The sequence below is a fragment of the Coregonus lavaretus genome, assembly GCF_964263955.1.
Source record: "Coregonus lavaretus genome assembly, contig: HAP1_SCAFFOLD_1403, whole genome shotgun sequence".
Classification (NCBI taxonomy): domain Eukaryota; kingdom Metazoa; phylum Chordata; class Actinopteri; order Salmoniformes; family Salmonidae; genus Coregonus; species Coregonus lavaretus.
In genome coordinates, this window is record NW_028159750.1 from 10,987 (window position 1) to 35,000 (window position 24,014).

Consider the following 24,014-nt stretch of genomic DNA (forward strand, 5'->3'; position numbering starts at 1 on the left):
TTGTTCTTAAAGACACACACACACACAGGCACACACACACACACACAAGCAGTCTTGTACAGTTAACCTTGTGGGTACACATAATTCAGTCCCCATTCAAAATCATATTTTCCCTAACAGCTAACCCTAAACCTAAGATTTAACGTAATTCTAACACTAATTCTAACCTTAACCCTAAACCCCCTAGAAATAGCATTTGACCTTGTGTCCCCAGTTGGTCAAATCTTTGTTTGTTTACTATTCTTGTGGGGACTTCTCCCCTCAAGAATAGTTAAACACGTCCACACACACACACACACACACACACACACACACACACACACACACACACACACACACACACACACACACACACACACACACACACACACACACACACACACACACACACACACACACACAGCAGGGTGAAGGGGAGGATGAAACAAAGGAGTAGTAGGAGGAGAGGGGGAGGGAGAGATGAAACCCTAGGCGGCTGTACAATAAGTAACCTAAAAATCTATTTCAATGGAGAATCTTGATTGTGCGCGCATCTTAGTCCAGAACTAGGCTTTATCTGTGTTTGGAAGAAGAAAAAAAAAACTAACTTTCTGTATTCATTTGTTTTTGTGTTGTCTGTTCTGTTCGAAATGGACATTAAAATGGACATGGTTGTTTGACTAAGATGATTGTTTCCACCTGCAATACTATTGGATTGCAATCACGTTAGTGGCCTATTGTACTAGTAGACCAATAGAATGTTCCCATTTACTGTACACTGTCAGGTATTTGCAGTTTGGTATACACTCTAAGGTATTTATAGTTTGTGGGACAGTTGAAAGAATGTAGTTGGATGAAAGTGATAATGAGGTAAAATACCATCTCTCAAGACCCCTTCAAAGTGTCTGTTTATAGACAACAACGTTAATAGACCTTCTGTCTATCTCCAACTGTTTGAACAGCATGCTAGCCTGTCCACTCAGGAACATTAGGTGCCGATACGATATGTATTACGATTCTCACAAGAGAGGCATGAGAAAACGAGTTTTGATCAGTCAGGGAAATAAAAGTGCTGAAACATGTTGGTTTACTATTTAAAAAGAAGATGAAGAACAAGCTATAGGATGAACAATTCCAGAGTTTTTCCACAGGTACAGCCGACCAGCACTATCTAATGCTACCAACAGTAGAGAACTCTACTGGTCGCGGCCTGGACTCGTCTTTCTTTCATTCTTTTTCACAATCATGTGAAAGTCATCCCTTGATCTGTACTGTAATCCATTGTGGAGACACCTGTGGACCAACATTACAGAGGTGGGTAAGAGAAGAGGAAAGGGGGTCGGGTTGCCATCGCAAGGCTTTTAATCAAGACGCGTTGACTAATCGTCCTGGGATTAGCTCCTTAGACAAGGAGTCTTTCATCCTGACAACCGCAAGGGGGTTGAGGGGTGGAGGGGTGGAGGGGTAGAGGGCTGGAGGGGAAAGTACAGCTGGCATAATGTACCTGTGTTGTGTGCTTTGTTTGGTCACGCCTGACACACACACACACACACACACACACATACTCTCCCCCCTCTCTCTTTCCTGCTGTATACCTCTCTCTGTTTTTGTCTCTGTCTCGTTCACTCACTCTGTGGCTCTTTCTTTCTCTCTCTCTCTCTCTCTCTCTCTCTCTCTCTCTCTCTCTCTCTCTCTCTCTCTCTCTCTCTCTCTCTCTCTCTCTCTCTCTCTCTCTCTCTCTCTCTCTCTCTCTCTCTCAATTCAATTCAATTCAATTCAAGTTAAGGGCTTTATTGGCATGGGAAACATATGTTAACATTGTCAAAGTGCTCTACAACAAAGCTTTTTTAGTGTCCAACAAGCTTTCTCTGCCCTTAACCTTGTTCTGAACACCTCCAAAACAAAGGTCATGTGGTTTGGTAAGAAGAATGCTCCTCTCCCCAACGGTGTGATTACTACCTCTGAGGGTTTAGAGCTTGAGGTAGTCACCTCATACAAGTACTTGGGAGTATGGCTAGACGGTACACTGTCCTTCTCTCAGCACATATCCAAGCTGCAGGCTAAGGTTAAATCTAGACTTGGTTTCCTCTATCGTAATCGCTCCTCTTTCGCCCCAGCTGCCCAACTAACCCTGATTCAGATGACCATCCTACCCATGCTAGATTACGGAGACGTAATTTATTGATTGGCAGGTAAGGGTGCTCTCGAGAGGCTAGATGTTCTTTACCATTCGGCCATCAGATTTGCCACCAATGCTCCTTATAGGACACATCACTGCACTCTATACTCCTCTGTAAACTGGTCATCTCTGTATACCCATCGCAAGACAACTGGATGATGTTTATTTATAAAACCCTCTTAGGCCTCACTCCCCCCTATCTGAGATACCTACTGCAGCCCTCATCCTCCACATACAAGACCCGTTCTGCCAGTCACATTCTGTTAAAGGTCCCCAAAGTACACACATCCCTGCGTCGCTCCTCTTCCCAGTTCGCTGCAGCTAGCGACTGGAACGAGCTGCAAAAAACACTCACATTGGACAGTTTTATCTCTATCTCTACATTCAAAGACTCAATCATGGACACTCTTACTGACAGTTGTGGCTGCTTCGCATGATGTATTGTTGTCTCTACCTTCTTGCCCTTTGTGCTGTTGTCTGTGCCCAATAATGTTTGTACCATGTCTTGTGCTGCTACCATGTTGTGCTGCTGCCATGTTGTGTTGCTGCCATGTTGTTTTCATGTTGGGTTGCTACCTTGCTGTGTTGTCGTGTGTTGCTGCCATGCTATGTTGTTGTCTTAGGTCTCTCTTTATGTAGTGTTGTGTTGTCTCTCTTGTAGTGATGTGTGTTTGGTCCTATATTTATATATATTTATTTTTTAAATCCCAGCCCCCATCCCCTCAGGAGTCCTTTTGCCTTTTGGTAGGCCGTCATTGTAAATAAGAATTTGTAAGAAAACAAAAACAAAACAAAAAACAAGTGAAGTAGATAATAAACAAAAGTCAAATAAAGAATACAAATGAACAGTAAACATTACACTCACAAAAGTTTCAAAAGAATAAAGACATTTCAAATGTACATTTACATTTACATCATTTAGCAGACACTCTTATCCAGAGTGACTTACACATTTTTTATGGGGGGTGGGGGAAGAAGGATTACTTTATACTATTCCAGGTATTCCTTAAAGAGGTAGGGTTTCAAGTGTCTCCGGAAGGTGGTCAGTGACTCCGCTGTCCTGGCGTTGTGGGGGAGCTTGTTCCACCATTGGGGTGCCAGAGCAGCGAATAGCTTTGACTGGGCTGAGCGGGAACTGTGCTTCCGTAGAGGTAGGGGAGCTAGCAGGCCAGAGGTGGATGAACGTAGTGCCCTCGTTTGGGTGTAGGGACTGATCAGAGCCTGAAGGTAAGGAGGTACCATTCCCCTCACAGCTCCGTAGGCAAGCACCATGGTCTTGTAGTAGATGCGAGCCTCAACTGGAAGCCAGTGGAGTGTGCGGAGGAGCGGGGTGACATGAGAGAACTTGGGAAGGTTGAACACCAGACGGGCTGCAGCGTTCTGGATAAGTTGTAGGGGTTTAATGGCACAGGCAGGGAGCCCAGCCAACAGCGAGTTGCAGTAATCCAGACGGGAGATGACAAGTTCCTGGATTAGGACCTGTGCCGCTTTCTGTGTAAGGTAGGGTCGTACTCTGCGAATGTTGTAGAGCATGAACCTGCAGGATCGGGTCACCGCTTTGATGTTAGCGGAGAATGACAGGGTGTTGTCCAGGGTCACGCCAAGGTTCTTTGCACTCTGGGAGGAGGACACAATGGAGTTGTCAACCGTGATGGCGAGATCATGGAACGGGCAGTCCTTCCCCGGGAGGAAGGGCAGCTCCGTCTTGCCGAGGTTCAGCTTGAGGTGGTGATCCGACATCCACACTGATATGTCTGCCAGACATGCAAAGATGCGATTCGCCACCTGGTTATCAGAAGGGGGAAAGGAGAAAATTAATTGTGTGTCGTCTGCGTAGCAATGATAGGAGAGACCATGTGAGGATATGACAGAGCCAAGTGACTTGGTGTATAGAGAGAATAGGAGAGGGCCTAGAACCGAGCCCTGGGGGACACCAGTGGTGAGAGCACGTGGTGCGGAGACAGATTCTCGCCACGCCACCTGGTAGGAGCGACCTGTCAGGTAGGACGCAATCCAAGAGTGAGCAGCGCCGGAGATGCCCAACTCGGAGAGGGTGGAGAGGAGGATCTGATGGTTCACAGTATCAAAGGCAGCGGATAGGTCTAGAAGGATAAGAGCAGAGGAGAGAGTGTTAGCTTTAGCAGTGCGGAGAGCCTCCGTGACACAGAGAAGAGCAGTCTCAGTTGAATGACCAGTCTTGAAACATGACTGGTTTGGATCAAGAAGGTCATTCTGAGAGAGATAGCAGGAGAGTTGGCTAGAGACGGCACGCTCAAGAGTTTTGGAGAGAAAAGAAAGAAGGGATACTGGTCTGTAGTTGTTGACATCGGAGGGATCGAGTGTAGGTTTTTTGAGGAGGGGTGCAACTCTCGCTCTCTTGAAGACTGAAGGGACATGGCCAGTGTCAAGGATGAGTTGATGATCGAGGTGAGGTAAGGGAGAAGGTATCCGGAAATGGTCTGGAGAAGAGAGGAGGGGATAGGGTCAAGCGGGCAGGTTGTTGGGCGGCCGGCCGTCACAAGTCACAAGATTTCATCTGGAGAGAGAGGGGAGAAAGAAGTCAAAGCATAGGGTAGGGCAGTGTGAGCAGGACCAGCGGTGTCATTTGACTTAATAAATGAGGATCGGATGTCGTCAACCTTCTTTTCAAAATGGTTGACGAAGTCATCCACAGAGAGGGAGGAGGGAGTGGGAGAAGGAGGAGGATTCAGCAGGGAGGAGAAGGTGGCAAAGAGCTTCCTAGGGTTAGAGGCAGAGGCTTGACATTTAGAGTGGTAGAAAGTGGCTTTAGCAGCGGAAACAGAGGAAGAGAATGTAGAGAGGAGGGAGTGAAAAGATGACAGGTCCGCAGGGAGTCTAGTTTTCCTCCATTTCTGCTCGGCTGCCCGGAAATAGTTGAAGTACAAAAGGGAAAATAAATAAACATAAATATGGGTTGTATATACAATGGGGTTTGTTCTTCACTGGTTGCCCTTTTCATGTGGCAAGAGGTCACAAATCTTGCTGCTGTGATGGCACACTGTGGTATTTCACCCAATAGATATGGGAGTTTATCAAAATTGTGTTTGTTTACAAATTCTTTGTGGATCTGTGTAATCTGAGGGAAATATGTGTCATACATTTGGCAGGAGGATAGGAAGTGCAGCTCAGTTTCCACCTCATTTTGTGGGCAGTGTGCACATAGCCTGTCTTCTCTTGAGAGCCAGGTCTGCCTACGGCGGCCTTTCTCAATAGCAAGGGTATGCTCACTGAGTCTGTACATAGTCAAAGCTTTCCTTAAGTTTGGGTCAGTCACAGTGGTCAGGTATTCTGCCACTGTGTACTCTCTGTTTAGTGCCAAATAGCATTCTAGTTAATTCTTTCCAATGTGTCAAGTAATTATATCTTTTTTTTTTTCATGATTTGGTTGGGTCTAACCGTGTTGCTGTCCTGGGGCTCTGTGGGGTCTGTTTGTGTTTGTGAACAGAGCCCCAGGACCAGCTTGCTTAGGGGACTCTTCTCCAGGTCCATCTCTCTGTAGGTGATGGCTTTGTTATGGAAGGTTTGGAAATCGCTTCCTTTTAGGTGGTTGTAGAATTTAACAGCTCTTTTCTGGTTTTTGATCATTAGCGGGTATCAGCCTAATTCTGCTCTGCATGCATTATTTGGTGTTTTACGTTGTACACCATAGGATATTTTAGCATGTATCGTTTTTTGTGTGCTCTAGGTGGAATTTGTATTTGTGGTCCTGGCAACTGGACCTTTTTTGGAACACCATTATTTTTGTCTTACTGAGATTTACTGTCAGGGCCCAGGTCTTTCTGTCTCTTTCTCTTTCTCTTTCTCTTTCTCTTTCTCTCTCTCTCTCTTCTCTCTCTCTCTCTCTCTCTCTCTCTCTCTCTCTCTCTCTCTCTCTCTCTCTCTCTCTCTCTCTCTCTCTCTCTCTCGCTCTCTCTTTCTCTCTTTACCTGTCTCTTCCGCTCTCTCTCTCTCTCTCTCTCTCTCTCTCTCTCTCTCTCTCTCTCTCTCTCTCTCTCTCTCTCTCTCTCTCTCTCTCGCTCTCTCTCTCCCTCTCTCTCTCTCTCTCTTGCTCTCTCTCTCTCTTTCTCTCTCTCTCAGTGTCTCTCTCTCTCTCTTTACCTGTCTCTCCCGCTCTTTACCCCTCTCTCTCTCTCTCTCTCTCTCTCTCTCTCTCTCTCTCTCTCTCAAACGGGTGGTTTGAAGTTGATGGTTTGTTAGTGTATGTAAAATGTAAATGAGGCGGCGAGCTGGTGTTGGGCCGACCGGGCCATGGGCCTGACGTTACCCAGACTCCTCTCTTCTGTGTGTACTCCTGATGAGGTCATTTATAACACACACAGAGCCCACAGACATGTGATGGAGTGAGAGAGAGTGGCGGGCATATTGTAAAGCTCAGTTGTAGCTACAGTATAAGCTTTACCTGACTGGTAGTCCGTCAGTTTCAACGATGCATGATGACTAATGCTCGGTTGCTTCTTGATTCCAATGTGAGTTATTCTGTGGCTCAGAGGTTCATGTCTTGATGGGCAGACTCAAGAGCATGTATGACAAAAAAACACATCAGCTGACATTACTAAATATGTACCGTGTCTGCACCATAATGCAACTCTCGTTAGATTGTAAATATGAACAGCCTTACCAGGTAAAATGGGAAACAATTTAAAGCATTGCCTCAGTTCCTGTTATGAAATATTTCCCAGGTAATCTTAAAGTCATGTTACCTGTGGGACCAACTGTCTGAAGATCCTGGATTAGGACACAAAGAGACTAATACAGGCCGCTAGGTTCAGGTTGGATTTACAGGAGGACGGGTGCGTTAACTCAACTTACTGGAAGGTGTGTGTGTGTGTACACGTACCTGCCTGTGCATTTGTGTGTGTGTGTGTGTGGGTGGCTTTCAACGGGGAGGTCAAGTGAGGGAACCAACTTGTTTTTCTCTCTCTCTCTCTTATAGGGGTTAGGTAAGTAGGGAGGAAGGGAGGTAGAACACAGCTTGGCACATGTTTCAGACCATTACATCAAAGCGTTGTGTGTTTGTTAAAGAGCCTTATATTAGCAGACAAAGTGAGGAGATGTGGGAGGTGTGTTAATGTGGAGCCTCATAACCTTACCTCCTCTCTACAGACTCAGACTGATGCCAAACACACGTCTGACTGGGTTGATGCTATAACACTCTCAGGCCCTGCGTGTGTGTGTGAGTGTGTGCGTGTGTGTGTGTGTGTGTGTGTGCGTGTGTGTGTGTGTGTGTGTTTGTCTGTGCTCTGTATTCTATAACACTCACAGAACCCTTTCCTCTCCCTCTACAACTCTTTCCCAGGTAATTTGCTGTAAATGAAAGTGTGTTTTCAGTCAATTTACCTGGTGAAATAAGAGTTAAATAAGAAAGGCCCTCAGATCTGTGGGTGTGGTCTTGCCTTCCTGGTCAGTGATTTGAATAATGTTTAAGACATTGGTCAGATGTAAATCATCGGTGGACTAGAGTATATGCCCAAAGTAGGACACCTATATCCTACTCTAAAAGGTATAGGCCATACATAATTATGTGGTATGATAGTTGACTATGTATAGGCTGACATTACTGTATATTTGCTCAGGCCTTTTGTCATGCGCCTGACACTGAATATCGGCACTTTTGTTGTTTTCTTCAAGCCAGTTTCACTGTATGTGTTCTGAGAATGGCTGTTTGGCTGTTGCTGCTCCTGTTGGTACAGTAAGCCAGCCAGCCACCTCACCTACCTTGGCACCAGTCACATCAGTGTGCTGTGTGCTGTCTCAAGCATGTGTCTACATGGTAAGCCCCCTTTGAATAAAGACTTGTGTTGAGTAAGCAGCGAGCCACGTAGAATGACAAAGGACAGCAAACAAAGTCAACACCACTGTGACTTTTGCTCTTTTCAAAAGCCCCTGTTGAATAGGTTGAATGGTTCGGCCCGGAGCTCTCCATTGTTCCCTGATTAACTCTTACGGTAGTTTCTGTTTGTAGTTTGTTCAGGCATTGTACAGGCGTCCTAAAAAACCAGCAGGTTGAGGTCTTAAGGAGGTTTGCGCATCGATTTGTCACACTGACAAGGGCCTTGAAAGGTAGTGTGTGTGTTTGTGTGTGTGTGTGTGTGTGTGTGTGTGTGTGTGTGTGTGTGTGTGTGTGTGTGTGTGTGTGTGTGTGTGTGTGTGTGTGTGTGTGTGTGTGTGTGTGTGTGTAGCAGGCTTCAACCTAGGTGTGTAACGTCAGGTCATGCTTGTTCAGTGCTCTTACTCTTGTGCGCTCAGTCACCCGTGCACACACCTTCGCTCCATGTGTTTGGCAAACCTGAGTCACACCTGAGTCACACCTGAGTCAAACCAGAGTCAAACTTGAGTCAAACCTGACTCCAACCTGACTCAAACCTGACTCAAACCTGACTCAAAGCTGACTCAAACCTGACTCAAACCTGACTCAAACCTGAGTCAAGCAAACATAGCTACACCTAAGAGAAGTCTAGAGCAGTCTAAATTAATGTAATAATTGTGTATTTCCTTCATTGAACCAGGATCCAATCTACCTCAATACATTGTGGTTTCTAGTGGTGTGTTCCTTACGTTGGCTAAAATGGGAAGTTTTACTTCTCAGATCCTGTTTGTGTGGCTGCTGACTGGATGGCTTCTCTTCTGACTGACTTCCCACATTGCCTATGTACCTACCTACTGCACAGCTCTCTATCCCACAGACCAGGCCAGTGTTCATTTGGCACAAAACACATGAAAACAGATTGAAATTTGGAGGTAATACCTAAACAACTTCCGTTGCAACAATTTTTACTACAGCGTGCCCTATTGAACATGACCCAGGACTGAGAGATACAGACTGACAGATACAGACTGACAGATACAGACTGACAGATACAGACCGACAGATACAGACTGGCAGATACAGACTGACAGATACAGACTGACAGATACAGACTGACAGATACAGACTGGCAGATACAGACTGGCAGATACAGACTGACAGATACAGACTGGCAGATACAGACTGACAGATACAGACTGACAGATACAGAATGGCAGATACAGACTGACAGATACAGAATGGCAGATACAGACTGACAGATACAGACTGACAGATACAGACTGACAGATACAGACTAACAGATACAGAATGGCAGATACAGACTGACAGATACAGACTGACAGATACAGACTAATAGAAACAGACTGACAGATACAGACTGACAGATACAGACTGGCAGATACAGACTGACAGATACAGACTGGCATATACAGACTGGCAGATACAGACTGGCAGATACAGACTGACAGATACAAACTGGCAGATACAGGCTGACAGATACAGACTGGCAGATACAGCCTGACAGATACAGACTGACAGATACAGACTGACATATACAGACTGACAGATACAGACTGACAGATACAGACTGACAGATACAGACTGGCATATACAGACTGACAGATACAGACTGGCAGATACAGACTGACAGATACAGAATGACAGATACAGACTGACAGATACAGACTGGCATATACAGACTGGCAGATACAGACTGGCAGATACAGACTGACAGATACAGACTGGCATATACAGACTGACAGATACAGACTGGCATATACAGACTGGCAGATACAGACTGACAGATACAGAATGACAGATACAGACTGGCAGATACAGACTGACAGATACAGACTGACAGATACAGACTGGCATATACAGACTGGCAGATACAGACTGGCAGATACAGACTGGCAGATACAGACTGGCATATACAGACTGACAGATACAGACTGACAGATACAGACTGACAGATACAGACTGGCATATACAGACTGACAGATACAGACTGGCAGATACAGACTGGCAGATACAGACTGGCATATACAGACTGGCAGATACAGACTGGCAGATACAGATTGGCAGATACAGACTGGCAGATAGAGACTGGCATATACAGACTGGCAGATACAGACTGGCAGATACAGACTGGCATATACAGACTGGCAGATACAGACTGGCAGATACAGACTGACAGATACAGACTGACAGATACAGACTGGCAGATACAGACTGACAGATACAGACTGGCAGATACAGACTTGCAGATACAGACTGACAGATACAGACTGACATATACAGACTGACAGATACAGAATGATAGATACAGACTGGCAGATACAGACTGACAGATACAGACTGACAGATACAGACTGACAGATACAGACTGGCATTTACAGACTGGCAGATACAGACTGACAGATACAGACTGGCAGATACAGACTGGCATATACAGACTGACAGATACAGACTGGCAGATACAGATTGGCATATACAGACTGACAGATACAGACTGACAGATACAGACTGGCAGATACAGACTGGCAGATACAGACTGGCATATACAGACTGGCAGATACAGACTGGCAGATACAGATTGGCAGATACAGACTGGCAGATACAGACTGGCATATACAGACTGGCAGATACAGACTGGCAGATACAGACTGGCAGATACAGACTGACAGATACAGACTGACAGATACAGACTGGCAGATACAGACTGACAGATACAGACTGGCAGATACAGACTTGCAGATACAGACTGACAGATACAGACTGGCAGATACAGACTTGCAGATACAGACTGACAGATACAGACTGACAGATACAGACTGACAGATACAGACTGACAGATACAGACCTAATTAACCAAACTCTTAATTGAGGATCCTCCTCCCCAATGCTCTAGGTCATTCTTGCCAATATTGTATTGTTTGTTTATTGATCATGCATTTCCAGGTCTAGTATGACAGTGATGTGGGTATTCATACCAACTTGAACTTGAGCGTTGACACTTGAACTACTCTGACTTCCCAGCAGTCTATTGGACCGGCATTCCCTGTACCAGCCTACCTACTGTACTGTAGAACATCTGTAAAAAAAAAAAAAAAAAACATAGGTGTAAAATTGCATGGAGACTTTTCTATTGTTTTTTTATTGAAATCTACCACACGCCCGGCAAAGTAGCTAAACTGCAGGAAGATGAGAGATCATGTGTAGATTTCTCCAGTAGCTACTGTACTGTGGCTTCCACATACAGTGGGGAAAAAAGTATTTAGTCAGCCACCAATTGTGCAAGTTCTCCCACTTAAAAAGATGAGAGAGGCCTGTAACTTTTATCATAGGTACACGTCAACTATGACAGACAAATTTAGATTTTTTTTTCAAGAAAATTACATTGTAGGATTTTTTATGAATTTATTTGCAAATTATGGTGGACAATAAGTATTTGGTCACCTACAAACAAGCAAGATTTCTGGCTCTCACAGACCTGTAACTTCTTCTTTAAGAGGCTCCTCTGTCCTCCACTCGTTACCTGTATTAATGGCACCTGTTTGAACTTGTTATCAGTATAAAAGACACCTTGTCCACAACCTCAAACAGTCACACTCCAAACTCCACTATGGCCAAGACCAAAGAGCTGTCAAAGGACACCAGAAACAAAATTGTAGACCTGCACCAGGCTGGGAAGACTGAATCTGCAATAGGTAAGCAGCTTGGTTTGAAGAAATCAACTGTGGGAGCAATTATTAGGAAATGGAAGACATACAAGACCACTGATAATCTCCCTCGATCTGGGGCTCCACGCAAGATCTCACCCCGTGGGGTCAAAATGATCACAAGAACGGTGAGCAAAAATCCCAGAACCACACGGGGGGACCTAGTGAATGACCTGCAGAGAGCTGGGACCAAAGTAACAAAGCCTACCATCAGTAACACACTACGCCGCCAGGGACTCAAATCCTGCAGTGCCAGACGTGTCCCCCTGCTTAAGCCAGTACATGTCCAGGCCCGTCTGAAGTTTGCTAGAGTGCATTTGGATGATCCAGAAGAGGATTGGGAGAATATCATATGGTCAGATGAAACTAAAATAGAACTTTTTGGTAAAAACTAAACTCGTCGTGTTTGGAGGACAAAGAATGCTGAGTTGCATCCAAAGAACACCATACATACTGTGAAGCATGGGGGTGGAAACATCATGCTTTGGGGCTGTTTTTCTGCAAATGGACCAGTACGACTGATCCATGTAAAGGAAAGAATGAATGGGGCCATGTATCGTGAGATTTTGAGTGAAAACCTCCTTCCATCAGCAAGGGCATTGAAGATGAAACGTGGCTGGGTTTTTCAGCATGACAATGATCCCAAACACACCGCCCGGGCAACGAAGGAGTGGCTTTGTAAGAAGCATTTCAAGGTCCTGGAGTGGCCTAGCCAGTCTCCAGATCTCAACCCCATAGAAAATCTTTGGAGGGAGTTGAAAGTCCGTGTTGCCCAGCGACAGCCCCAAAACATCACTGCTCTAGAGGAGATCTGCATGGAGGAATGGGCCAAAATACCAGCAACAGTGTGTGAAAACCTTGTGAAGACTTACAGAAAACGTTTGACCTGTGTCATTGCCAACAAAGGGTATATAACAAAGTATTGAGAAACTTTTGTTATTGACCAAATACTTATTTTCCACCATAATTTGCAAATAAATTCATTAAAAATCCTACAATGTGATTTTCTGGAAATGTTTTCCTCATTTTGTCTGTCATAATTTACGTGTACCTATGATGAAAATTACAGGCCTCTCTCATCTTTTTAAGTGGGAGAACTTGCACAATTGGTGGCTGACTAAATACTTTTTCCCCCACTGTAGGCCTACCGGAGCAGCCTGCCCTGTCCTCCAGCAGCATAGCTACAGCACATGTACTGTATTATAGCTGTAGAATGAAACTGATCTAACAGTTAGGACTGTACTCTACTGTAACCTGCTGTACTGTGCTGTACTGTGCTGTACTGTACTGTGCTCTGTCCTGTACTGTGCTGTACTGTGCTGTACTGTGCTGTACTGTGCTGTGCTGTGCTGTACTGTGCTGTACTGTACTGTGCTGTACTTTATTGTATTTTGCTGTACTGTACTGTGGTGTGCTGTGCTGTACTGTGCTGTACTTTACTGTACTGTACTGTATTGTGCTGTGCTGTACTGTACTGTGCTGTACTGTGCTGTGCTGTGCTGCGCTGTGCTGTGCTGTGCTGTGTTGTACTGTACTGTACTGTGCTGTGCTGTACTGTACTGTACTGTACTGTATTGTGCTGTACTGTACTGTGCTGTACTGTGCTGTGCTGTACTGTACTGTACTGTACTGTACTGTACTGTACTGTGCTGTGCTGTACTGTACTGTATTGTGCTGTACTGTGCTGTACTGTGCTCTACTCTGCTGTATCTTTCAGTAGGCCTACGGGAGCGGCCTGCCCTTTCTAGCCAGTCTGCCCTGCAGCTGCCAGTCTGGCTCTGAGTCCTGCTTCACTCTGCAGGAATGGAGAATAATAACAAAGGAAATCAATTAAATAACACTAAAGCATTTTGCGGTTGAGGAGAGAGAAAAAAGTGAGACATACCTTGAGAGAGGGAGAGGAAGGGACTGAGGCTTCAGGATATGAATAGGAGTTTGTGAGCATGTGTGTATGTGGCTGTGTGTGTGTGTGTGTGTGTGTGTGTGTGTGTGTGTGTGTGTGTGTGTGTGTGTGTGTGTGTGTGTGTGTGTGTGTGTGTGTGTGTGTGTAAAGGAGCAGGCTGGGAACGGTGTGATTGGCCCTCCAGGTGTGTGCCGATGGCTGTGGAGACTTGCGGGGGCTCTCTGCGGAGGTGGCTACGTGACTGGAGTAATGACAGGCTACAGCAGGTGAGGACATGAGTGTGTGTGTTCACCTGCGGGCCTGTGTTGCTCCGGCCCCCGTCAGCACAGACACACACAGAACCACACGGAAAAACACACTCACAAAGGTGCATATGCACACACACACATCCACACACACACACACACACACACGTACAACAATGCTCCATACAGTATATCAGACTGCACATCCCAGACAGTACAGTCAGTTAGAGGAGTGACAGCAGGAGGAGTGAGCACTCCACCTCTTCTCTCCTTCTCTCCTCTTCCTCTCCTCATCCTCTCCTCCACGCCTCCTCCTCTCTCCTCCTCCTCTCCTCCTTTCCTCTCATCCTCTCCTCTTCTCTCTTCCTCCTCCTCCTCTACTCTCCTCCTCTCCTCCTCTTCTCTCATCTTCCTCTCTTCCTTTCCTCTCCTCCTCTCCTCTCCTCCTCTCCTCCTCTACTCTTCTCCTCTCCTCCTTTCCTCTCCTCCGCTTCTCTTCTCCTCTCCTCCTCTCCTCCTCTTCTCTCTGCCTCCTCTCCTCCTTTCCTCCTTCTGTCTTCCTCCTCTCCTCTCCTCTTCTCTTCTCTTCTCTCCTCCTTCTCCTCCTCCTCCTCCTCCTCCTCCTCCTCCTTCTCCTCCTCCTCCTCCTCCTCTCCTCCTCTTCTCTCCTCCTCCTCTCCTCCTCTTCTCTCCTCCTCCTCTCCTCCTCCTCCTCTCCTCTCCTCCTCCTCTCCCAGGGCTGTCTAAACACTAAACTATGGAAGGAAACTAAGGGCCTGTTTATTAGGTTACGCAATTGAAAAAGGTGCAGGTAGCCTAGCAGTTAAGAGCGTTGGGCCAGTAACTGAAATACAAAAATGTGTTGATGTGGCCTTGAGCAAGGCACTTAACCATAATTGCACCTGTAAGTCGCTCTGGATAAGAGCGTCTACTAAAATGTATTCTTTGCAATGGAAAACGAAGTTGAAGAAGTCGCTCCCTGTTTCAGTCCGTTTAGTGCCTAATGAACATGATCCAAGGGCCTGTTCAGGACACTGCAACGTTACAGAGCAGCTCACATGGTGTAGAAGAGATGTGATTGTCTGTCAGGTAATAAGGAGTCCTACTAGCGCTATGCGTTACATGCCCGTCTTCAACGTTGTGAACGTTTCACCCCACTGAGCAGTCAAGTTCAGAAGTTACAACGAACTTGCCTTGAGAGTGTGACATGTCCCTCAAGTTGATCGTCAGCATTACAACTTTAGGTTGAGTAGCTTGAGGAAGTTTTACATTCAAGTTTGACATCTTTGTGATTCAAAGATGCCGATGTGTCAATTCCTGTATACTTATGTTCTAATGATATGCTAGTTACACTGAATGTGTACACTAATCCCCTGTATGATGAAGAGCGTATACTTAGCATATTACAGTACTATTGGAAGAGCACAATGATTTGTAGACACAGACAGACAGAGAGACAGACAGACAGGACACACGCACACACACACACACACACACCGACAATGGTTACTGTACAACAATGCACATTATTGTTGTGGCATCCCGGGAGGCTTCAAAGCTTCAATCACAGGGAAGGAGAACTGTGCGTGTGGTCAGCGGTACTCTCCTCGACACAATACAGGTCTGAGGAGAGCCCTTCTCCAGCGGTGGGGGTTCAACAGTGGGCTCACCACGCCGGCCGCATCCGCCCACCCTGTTTCCCCATTTCCCTGTTCCTGAGGTGCTCAGAACCACAGTGAATACAGACACACCATTGTCATCTCTCCCATATAGGACACAGTTGAGACGTATCAGACCCAATTATGTCTAGCTGTGGTGTGTGTGTGTGTGTGTGTGTGTGTGTGTGTGTGTGTGTGTGTGTGTGTGTGTGTGTGTGTGTTTGCATGTGTGTGTGTGTGTGTGTGCTATTACTCTCCCCTCACCATCCACTACCAATTAGCTATGTCTGCAGACTCTTATTAGGAGGCAGAAAAATCTAATTGCTAACATCTTTAATGTTAAATCAAGTATGAAAGGCCCTGCCATGCCATCCTCAGTGCTACCAGTCATGTGAACCATCCACAGGTGGGTCATCCCATAGACTGGGGCCAGTACACTGGGCCATGTCCTGCCGGGCTACAGCTCAGTAGCTTTTGTCACAGAGGATCACAGAGGATCAGACAACATTGTCATGTGCTTTTTGAGTCCTCATGAGATTATATATATTTTTTAAATTCTCAATTAGGGTCCAATGTCGCTGTGTGTTCAAAGGAGAGGAGAGTTGTGTTTTGTTCCCCTGTTGTTTGGGAGCTCAGGGATCTTAGGGAAAGTTGAAAGCCATCCCTCTGCTGAGAAGAGCAGCTGAACCTCTGGACTACACTGTCTTCGTCTGTCCTACAGTACAAAGTGGCCACCGCCCCTCCCTGTTTCACTAGATCTCCCACAATGCATCACCGGGCCTATACGTCTCTCAGTAGGAATCGTTATGATTCAGAGGGTATTAAAATGTCTAGAGATGTATCAAAGCTCAAAGCGTCATTCCTCTCCGGTCTTGTTGTCATAGCTTTTTTGTCTTCTGTTCATTGTTGTTTTTCGATAATACAGAGAGACACTCAGACACTCACCACAGTGCCCTGCGGCGACACCTACGCTTATAGTTGTGATTTTTTTTACTTGGCCTCAGAACAGTGCTTTAGTTAGGATGCATTCCTGATTATTGACACACTCCAGTGGAGGGGTGGATTAGAGAGAAGCTCCATGCTGTATGGCCTTCTGGTTCTTCTCCTCAGCTCGTGAGAAACACATGGGGGGGTCGTCTCCATGACAACAGGGCACTACAACCACAACAAAACAATGGTTTCGCCACCAACCGGTTTGACAGAGATTTAGTTGGTGGCGCTCCTTGAGAGGCTGAGTGAGGAGGTTTAAGAATTAGGAAAAAATTGGTTGTCTGAATTAGCTCAAAATACAACTTTATATGATGCATAATCTCCATGATTAGTTGTCTTCTTTCTACTCTAAACAGATACCTTTCACTCCCTCAACCGCCAACGGATTGAGTTCTACCCCAATAGTGCTTGACAATAGGAGATGCTAATGTAACCAACTGGGGCCCTTACCTGGGTCTCCTGCTCACCACAATAATCTGTAGCCCACTGAGCTGAAGCCTAGGCATTAACTCAGGGAAGCTAACGCAAGTCTTCGCATCTCATCCAAGGTAACTCATCACGTAAGTGTGGTTCACTGAACCACTTCCATTACACTATCAATCAATGAATCCAATATCTTTATAAAGCCCCTTTTAGCATGCAGCTGCAGTTGTCACCAAGTGCTTGTACAGAGTGCAACACTAGTTTACTGTCTCTGGGTTGAGGAGTAGTAGTCCTTCCCAGTCCCCATGACTGGCCTGATTACCTGCGTCCGGCCTGCCACATGTGACCCACTGTGGGTGGCTAAGATTACCAGATAGCTAGGACTGAAGCAGCATTGTTAAGGAGACCACAAGTTACATTTTGGTCAACCCGGAACGGCCGCCACTGACATCATATCCCACTGGGGACTAACCCACCACCTTTTGAGTTTTGATATCTGTGAACGGTTACCCTACTCAGGGGCATCATGCACCTCCAAAATCTGAGGGGGAACAAAGTACGTGAGGATGGCAAGGAGTTGTCCAGAGAATGCATTTTTCAAACACCTGAAACAGCTTTTTTCCTGCAATCTAGAGCCATAATCATTATGCTAAATTCTATGTCAAAACATGTTTATTTTTCTGCATATCTAAACATACCTCTTGAGCTGTCTGTATCCTCCTGACTGGTGGTTATTTAAAAAAAAAAAAGAAATTAAATACGCTGGGTAAAAGATTAAAAGGAATGTGAGTCTTATTCAGTACATTTAGTAATTGCTTGCTTTTCTAAAGTTTACCAACCTTACCAGCAGCCATGCCAGCTAAGATAGTTAGACAAGCTAGCTACTCTAACTTGATTGATAGCCTGAAATGGCTTCTTGGTAGCTAGTTATGAGGTTGGGAGATTAGGAACATATCTGGGATAGCTAAAGCCAACTTCATAAAGTTGCTAGGTGGCTAGTAGTATTACAGATTTTAAAAAAAATACAAATGTAATTAAACATTTGCCCCGGTGCCCCCTATGGGCATGACACCTCTAACCCTACTTCTACTACCAATGCTGCTCATCTGGTCTCCATCCTCCTCCTCCTCATGCTTGTCATCTTTCTACTGTTGCTCCTCCTCTTCTTCTTCCTCCTCCTCCTCCTCCTCCTCCTCCTCCTCCTCCCTTCTTCCTCACGCTGGCCAGTTGCTAGGTCAAAAGGGATGCAGAGTAGATAGATGGAGCAGAGAGAGAAGAGAGAGAAAGCAAACATGCTGGGGTGAAAGTGTTACTGGGCCCGTTCGATCCTCACAGCCTCTTTAGGCTGTTGCTTCAGTCGTCACATTCAATATGGAGGATTCTGACTGTAAACGTCTTTATGTACGCATTTACATAATCATAATCATAAATAATGCTCTCTGAAATGTTTGAACAGTGATGCTACGAATATGTCACCTCTCTTGCGTTTATCGCCAACCACCAATCATTTTCTAATCAGGATCAGCTTGGTCCCACCTCTCCACCATTTTTGGAGTGATGGTTAGAGGTTTCAGTGGGTTCAGTATGAAATAATGTATGCACTCTCACTAACTGTAAGTCGCTCTGGATAAGAGCGTCTGCTAAATGACTAAAATGCACATCTGGAGAGCCAATTTAAAGGTGAGCTTTACACAGAACAAATCAGTTGGTTTGGGCATTTGATTTCCATATGGGGTCACGTTTTTTTCACGGGACCTCCACATTTTTTTTTACTGTAGAAATGTGTTACTTTTTTATGTGGCATGTACACAACCAGTTTTCATCTGATTGCCAAACAAAAAGTAGGTTACCTTTGCACGTTCATCCAAAATAATCCCAGCATCTGAACAGTGCACTGTGTACCTGCCAACTTTTCTTAAATTCCGGTGGTGTATTGCTATTTTGTTAGGTGAGGGAGCGCAACATTTATTTTTTAAATTGTCATAATTTCTTCATTATAATTTCTGTCGATACCCTATTGAATATCATTGTAGAATAGGCATATGCATAAAATGCATCCTCCAATTGCAACATCTGTCTATGCCCACACATATTGTCTCAATAACATTTTCTATTTTTAATACCCTCAAACACCAAGTTATGGCATACCTCATTTCAAAATAGGCCATCATCACTGTCAATCGTGAATGATAATTCTTCATATTTTACCGGTGAAAATCCAAACTGTGTCTGCATGCCAATCATTTGATCTCAATTACTTTCATGGGAATATGCATTTAGATCTTCTTGAAATACTGTTTCGTGAACGAATTATAGCAGATGGTGTTAACAAACTATTAGCCTTTCTTGTATTTTGTTTCAATCAATGCATACAGTATATCCTGCCTGGTGGCAGTGCTGTTGAGTTTTAGGAAAACAATGTGACTATCCAGCTTCAGATAAGAGATGACTGATGATGTGTTTTTGGTGTGATATATTACAGGCCTGCTATGCTACAGTGTATGCTATTATATTCAGTTCTGTTATGTCAAATACTTATTAATCATTATGTGCTCTTGCGATACACTGATTCAGCTTTGATCTAACTTTACTAAACGAGCACCATTGTGAGAAGTGATGATCTTTTAATTGTAATAATAAGACTAGAGTAGGACTAGAGTAGGACTATTAGGCGAAGGCAACCCGTTGTGTTGTGGTGCTGAAAGGACAGCACCGTAACCAAGTGGTCACATATCATTCTGGGTCCCACTGTGCAAGAGGAGGTCCATGGAGTTTTATGAACATCAAGGCAGACATACAGTGGGGGAAAAAAGTATTTAGTCAGCCACCAATTGTGCAAGTTCTCCCACTTAAAAAGATGAGAGAGGCCTGTAATTTTCATCATAGGTACACGTCAACTATGACGGACAAAATGAGGAAAAAATATCCAGAAAATCACATTGTAGGATTTTTAATGAATTTATTTTCATATTATGGTGGAAAATAAGTATTTGGTCAATAACAAAAGTTTCTCAATACTTTGTTATATACCCTTTGTTGGCAATGACACAGGTCAAACGTTTTCTGTAAGTCTTCACAAGGTTTTCACACACTGTTGCTGGTATTTTGGCCCATTCCTCCATGCAGATCTCCTCTAAAGCAGTGATGTTTTATGGCTGTCGCTGGGCAACACGGACTTTCAACTCCCTCCAAAGATTTTATATGGGGTTGAGATCTGGAGACTGGCTAGGCCACTCCAGGACCTTGAAATGGTTCTTACGAAGCCACTCCTTCGTTGCCCGGGCGGTGTGTTTGGGATCATTGTCATGCTGAAAGACCCAGACATGTTTCATCTTCAATGCCCTTGCTGATGGAAGGAGGTTTTCACTCAAAATCTCACGATACATGGCCCCATTTATTCTTTCCTTTACACGGATCAGTCGTCCTGGTCCCTTTGCAGAAAAACAGCCCCAAAGCATGATGTTTCCACACCCATGCTTCACAGTAGGTATGGTGTTCTTTGGATGCAACTCAGCATTCTTTGTCCTCCAAACACGACGAGTTGAGTTTTTACCAAAAAGTTCTATTTTGGTTTCATCTGACCATATGACATTCTCCCAATCCTCTTCTGGATCATTCAAATGCACTCTAGCAAACTTCAGACGGGCCTGGACATGTACTGGCTTAAGCAGGGGGACACGTCTGGCACTGCAGGATTTGAGTCCCTGGCGGCGTAGTGTGTTACTGATGGTAGGCTTTGTTACTTTGGTCCCAGCTCTCTGCAGGTCATTCACTAGGTCCCCCCGTGTGGTTCTGGGATTTTTGCTCACCGTTCTTGTGATCATTTTGACCCCACGGGGTGAGATCTTGCGTGGAGCCCCAGATCGAGGGAGATTATCATTAGTCTTGTATGTCTTCCATTTCCTAATAATTGCTCCCACAGTTGATTTCTTCAAACCAAGCTGCTTACCTATTGCAGATTCAGTCTTCCCAGCCTGGTGCAGGTCTACAATTTTGTTTCTGGTGTCCTTTGACAGCTCTTTGGTCTTGGCCATAGTGGAGTTTGGAGTGTGACTGTTTGAGGTTGTGGACAGGTGTCTTTTATACTGATAACAAGTTCAAACAGGTGCCATTAATACAGGTAACGAGTGGAGGACAGAGGAGCCTCTTAAAGAAGAAGTTACAGGTCTGTGAGAGCCAGAAATCTTGCTTGTTTGTAGGTGACCAAATACTTATTTTCCACCATAATTTGCAAATAAATTCATTAAAAATCCTACAATGTGATTTTCTGGAGAAAAAAAATCTCAATTTTTCTGTCATAGTTGACGTGTACCTATGATGAAATTACAGGCCTCTCTCATCTTTTTAAGTGGGATAACTTGCACAATTGGTGGCTGACTAAATACTTTTTTCCCCCACTCTATGGTGAATTTGGATCCTAGATCTGTAAAGTATGACACGTTCGGAAACATTTAGTGTCCTCAAGGCATCTCAGAGGTGACTACAGCACTCCAGGAAATCAACTTTATCTGGAACTTAAACCACAATGTTGCTATTGAATGGTGATAACAGTGGCATGTAGGGCAGTCTAGTGTACCCAGTATAACTTGTTGTGCCATTAGTGCTGATAGGACTGCAGTTGGCAGGCAGCTGACAAATGTGTGTGTATGTGGGGGGAAACCCAGTGATGTTCTAATATCGTTGAGTCATTAAAAAATATTAAGTTGGGTGACTGGCCTTATGTTTCCTGGAGTGTATTTCTGAAGTGGCACAAAGCTAAACTATAAGTTGTGGTCTGAACCTTTTGCCTCTAACTGTAAACGTGATCTTTTGATCTAATGTTTGGTGTAGTACCTGATCATCCAAGATTCTGATAATCTTATCTTGTGACTTGTCACCTGACGTCTGGTGTGCCGGTTGCGTGCGGAGGTGCCCCTAGCCACCCCTCGATGCCTCCCTTACCCCAGACCTGTCTGAAAGCGAGAGTGGCAGCAGGCATGACGGGAACAGGGAAGGTGCGGTCGTGTGGGTCTGTTGTGCTCCTGTAGCGACAGCCTTCGGTTCCTCCTTCTAGAACACTGCCCTCAACCCTCCTCCCACTGCCCCTTCTCCTCTGGCCCCCCATCACCCACCCACTTACTCTCCCAGAACCTTGCTGTCTGTCTTCCTGTCCGCTGAAGGCCTCTTATTCAGTGTGCGCTTCAGTAATTGGCAAGCCTGAGATAATAGACAACCTCACTAATAAACAACCTCACTAATAGAAAACCTCACTAATAGAAAACTTCACTAATAGAAAACCTCACTAATAGACAACCTCACTAATAAACAACCTCACTAATAGAAAACCTCACTAATAGAAAACCTCACTAATAGTAAACCTCACTAATAGACAACCTCACTAATAGACAACCTCACTAATAGAAAACCTCACTAATAGAAAACCTCACTAATAGAAAACCTCACTAATAGAAAACCTCACTAATAGAAAGCCTTGCTCACTCACGTATCTTTCTTCAAAATGTTTTGGTGTTGGATCCTTGTTATTAAAGAGGAATGAAATGGACTGCACACAAAAGATAATCTTATTGAAGATGATCGTTTTTAGAGTGCTAGCCATTCATTCTCTATGAGCGACAGACATGTAAGGTCAAGGCATTACATTAAAAAAAAATACGTTTTATTGTCACATACAGATCTCACAAGTGTGTTTTGTGAGAAACAAATCAAAAGAAAGCAGACACATTGACGATGTCATCTGAGAGTGAGAGAGAGCGTGGGCAGGAGGCCTAAAATATAACATAAATCTTAAAGGAAGAATAACTGTGGAATGTTCTCTTCCTGATAGCTGAGATATCAAGGAGGCTAAACTGTTCTGCGTCCTCAATGGCACCATATTTATAAATAGGTTCCCATTGACGAGCAGACTCGATGATGGTATGGCCCTGCAAAATTCCATAGACTGGCATTGTGTCATTGTGGAATTATTGCCTATTCGCTTCGCTGGCATGCTTATTCTGGACCATGTAGCATGACTCACACTCACAGGGCCTTGCCTGTGAAACAGCTAACACGGGTTGTGGCACTTTGTAACGTGTTAAGGAGCTAGGCCATCCATGCATGTCAGTTGTGATAGTTGTTGCACAGAATCTCAATGGCCATTTTTTCCGTAACAGTGATGTTTTCCGAATCTCATCGGTCACAGGTTGACAGGTTCTGCAATGTTTTACTGGAATCCCATGAGGAAATAGCATTTCTTAGTACCAAGATTTGTTTTTGGTCTTAAATACTAGCTTTGTTCTTTCCTGTTGTGCTGCCACATGATTGGTGTATCTTATGCATCGTCACCCTGAAGAGGAAGTTGTGTTTTTTCTGCTTGCTCATCCTTGCATGAGAACTTGAATTGAGGTGAGGCCGGCCTCTTCGGAACCAGAAACTCATCCTATACCATGAAGAGTGCTGTTTCTCTGACCAAGGCCTGACAGTAAAGTCAGGACAGAGTGCTGTTTCTCTGACCAAGGCCTGACAGTAAAGACAGGACAGAGTGCTGTTTATCTGACCAAGGCCTGACAGTAAAGACAGGACAGAGTGCTGTTTCTCTGACCAAGGCCTGACAGTTAAGACAGGACAGCGTGGGAAGTTTCCTGAACTTCCTGACCCCCCTGCATCACTACACCAGATTGACCCAGAACTCTGAACACATGAAAACGTATTTTATTCCTTCCCTGTCGTTGTTTTTGACAAACTCCAGCACTCTTGGAGTGGGAGAGCAGTTTTTTAAAATACATAATATAGAGTGACGATCGCTCCTTTGGTATTCTTCACCCCATTATCTCTGGTTCCTCTGGTGTTCTCTGGAATATAATTTGTATCTCTCTCCTTCTCTCTCTCTCTCTCTCTCTCTCTCTCTCTCTCTCTCTCTCTCTCTCTCTCTCTCTCTCTCTCTTTCTCTCTCTCTCTCTCTCTCACTCTTTTCTCTCTCTCTCTCCTCTCTCTCTCTCTCTCTCTCTCTCTCTCTCTCTCTCTCTCTCTCTCTCTCTCTCTCTCTCTCTCTCTCTCTCTTTCTCTCTCTCTCTCTCTCGTACCTTTCTAAATCACTTGAAAGCACCGCT

At 44.8% G+C, this 24,014-nt stretch overlaps 1 long non-coding RNA gene across 1 annotated transcript in view; it reads left to right on the top strand.

Annotated features, from left to right (window-relative positions):
* The first annotated feature begins 13,764 nt into the window (after nucleotides 1-13,764).
* Nucleotides 13,765-24,014, top strand: part of LOC311122477 — a 67,754-nt gene continuing 57,504 nt past the window's right edge. Inside the window, exon 1 of the long non-coding RNA XR_014612451.1 lies at nucleotides 13,765-13,876. This is a non-coding gene — a long non-coding RNA (uncharacterized lncRNA). The remainder of the gene's footprint in view (nucleotides 13,877-24,014) is intronic.